The 2,993-nt window shown below is 39.9% G+C and overlaps 1 non-coding gene across 1 annotated transcript; it reads left to right on the top strand.

Annotated features, from left to right (window-relative positions):
- Positions 1–1,872: 1,872 nt before the first annotated feature.
- Positions 1,873–1,980, top strand: LOC130959065 (small nucleolar RNA R71). Its single transcript, XR_009078161.1, has one exon. It is a non-coding gene; the product is annotated as a small nucleolar RNA R71 (small nucleolar RNA).
- Positions 1,981–2,993: the final 1,013 nt, after the last annotated feature.

Below are 2,993 nucleotides of genomic sequence, written 5' to 3'. Positions count from 1 at the left end.
TTCTTCCTGTTTTTCATTCTGTTTTTGCTTTTTTTTTTTCATTGTTTTTGTGACTTCTTATGATCATCAACCTACAAAAAAGATAAAATAACAAAAGAAAATAATTAATCATAAAACATTGGGTTGCCTCCCAACAAGCGCTTCTTTACTGTCATTAGCTTGACAGAGGACTCTCATGGAGCCTCAGAGTTGTTCAGAACCGTGTTGGAACCTCCCAACACCAAACTTAGAGTTTGAATGTGGGGGTTCAACACCAAACTTAGAGTTTGGTTGTGGCCTCCCAACACCAAACTTAGAGTTTGACTGTGGGGGCTCTGCTTGGCTCTGTTTTGAGAGAAGCTCTTCATGCTTCTTCTCCATGATGACAGAGGGATATCCTTGGGCCTTAAACACCAAGGATTCTTCATTCACTTGAATGATCAACTCTCCTCTATCAACATCAATCACAGCCTTTGCTGTGGCTAGGAAGGGTCTGCCAAGGATGATGGATTCATCCATGCACTTCCCAGTCTCTAGGACTATGAAGTCAGTAGGGATGTAATGGTCCTCAATCTTCACCAAAACATTCTCTACAAGTCCATGAGCTTGTTTTCTTGAATTGTCTGCCATCTCTAATGAGATTCTTGCAGCTTGCACCTCAAGGATCCCTAATTTCTCCATTACAGAGAGGGGCATGAGGTTTACACTTGACCCTAAGTCACACAAGGCCTTCTTGAAGGTCATGGTGCCTATGGTACAAGGTATAGAAAACTTCCCAGGATCTTGCCTCTTTAGAGGCAGTTTCTGCCTAGACAAGTCATTCAGTTCTTTGGTGAGCAAGGGTGGTTCATCCTCCCAAGTCTCATTTCCCAATAACTTGTCATTTAGCTTCATGATTGCTTCAAGGTATTTAGCAACTTGCTCTTCAGTGACATACTCATCCTCTTCAGAGGAAGAATACTCATCAGAGCCCATGAATGGCAGAAGTAAGTCCAATGGAATCCCTATGGTCTCATTTTGAGCCTCAGATTCCCATTGTTCCTCATTGAGGGACTCAGAGGAGATTGGTGCACGCCCATTGGGGTCTTCCTCAATGGCGTCCACCTCCTCTCTTTCCTCTCCATATTCGGCCATGGTTATGGCTTTGCACTCTCCTTTTGGATTTTCTTCTGTATTACTTGGGAGAGTGCTAGGAGGGAGTTCAGAAATTTTCTTGCTCAGCTGTCCCACTTGTCCTTCCAAATTTCTGATGGAGGACCTTGTTTCATTCATGAAACTTTGGGTGGTTTTGATTAGATCAGAGACCATTGTTGCTAAGTCAGAAGTACTCTGCTTAGAACTCTCTGTCTGTTGCTGAGAAGATGATGGAAAAGGCTTGTTATTGCCAGGCCTATTTCTTCCACCATTATTGTTGTTGAAACCTTGTTGAGGTCTCTCTTGATTCTTCCATGAGAAATTTGGGTGATTTCTCCATGAAGAATTATAGGTGTTTCCATAGGGTTCTCCTAGGTAATTCACCTCTTCCATGGAAGGGTTCTCAGGATCATAAGCTTCTTCTTCAGATGAAGCATCCTTAGTACTGCTTGGTGCAATTTGCATTCCAGACAGACTTTGAGAAATCAAATTGACTTGTTGAGTCAATATCTTGTTCTGAGCCAATATGGCATTCAGAGTGTCAATCTCAAGAACTCCTTTCTTCTGACTAGTCCCATTGTTCACAGGATTTCTTTCAGAAGTGTACATGAATTGGTTATTTGCAACCATTTCAATCAATTCTTGAGCTTCTGCAGGCGTCTTCTTCAGATGAAGAGATCCTCCAGCAGAGCTATCCAAAGACATCTTGGATAGTTCAGAGAGACAATCATAGAAAATACCTATGATGCTCCATTCAGAAAGCATGTCTGAGGGACATCTTCTGATTAATTGTTTGTATCTTTCCCAAGCTTCATAGAGGGATTCTCCATCCTTCTGTCTGAAGGTTTGGACTTCCACTCTAAGCTTACTCCATCTTTGTGGTGGAAAGAACTTTGCCAAGAAGGCATTGACTAGCTTTTCCCAAGAGTCCAGGCTTTCTTTAGGTTGAGAGTCCAACCATATTCTAGCTCTGTCTCTTACAGCAAAAGGGAATAGCATCAGTCTATAGACCTCAGGGTCTACCCCATTAGTCTTGACTGTGTCACAGATTTGCAAGAATTCAGCTAAGAACTGATGAGGATCTTCCATTGGAAGTCCATGGAACTTGCAATTCTGTTGCATTAGAGAAACTAATTGAGGCTTAAGCTCAAAGTTGTTTGCTCCAATGGCAGGGATAGAGATGCTTCTCCCATAGAAATCAGGAGTAGGTGCAGTGAAGTCACCCAGCACCTTCCTTGCATTGTTGGCATTGTTGTTGTTTTCGGCTGCCATGTGTTCTTCTTCCTTGAAGAATTCGGTCAGGTCCTCAATATAGAGTTGTGCCTTAGCTTCTCTTAGCTTTTGCTTCAAGGTCCTCTCAGGTTCAGGGTCAGCTTCAACAAGAATGCCTTTGTCTCTGCTCCTGCTCATATGAAAGAGAAGAGAACAAGAAAATATGGAATCCTCTATGTCACAGTATAGAGATTTCTTGAGGTGTCAGAGGAAAAGAAAAATGGAAGACAGAAGTAGAAAATTCGAACTTAACAAAGAAGATGGAGTTCGAATTTTGCATTAAGGAATAGAGTTAGTCCAAAAATAGAAGGATGTGAGAAGAAGGGAAGTAATTTTCGAAAATTAAGTAAAAGATTTTGAAAACATTTTGAAAAACACTAATTGATTCTCAAAAACTAAGAATAGAAAAAGAATCAAGTGATTTTTGAAAAAGATTGGAAATTAGAAATCAAAAAGATATGATTGAAAAGATATGATTTGAAAACAATTTTAAAAGATATGATTTGAAAACAATTTTAAAAGATATGATTTGAAAACAATTTTAAAAAAAGATTTGATTTGAAAAACATTTTAAAAAGATTTGATTTTAAAAATTAATGACTTGCCTA

The sequence above is a fragment of the Arachis stenosperma genome, chromosome 10 (assembly GCF_014773155.1).
Source record: "Arachis stenosperma cultivar V10309 chromosome 10, arast.V10309.gnm1.PFL2, whole genome shotgun sequence".
Taxonomy (NCBI): domain Eukaryota; kingdom Viridiplantae; phylum Streptophyta; class Magnoliopsida; order Fabales; family Fabaceae; genus Arachis; species Arachis stenosperma.
This window is presented reverse-complemented; position numbering and strand designations above follow the sequence as displayed.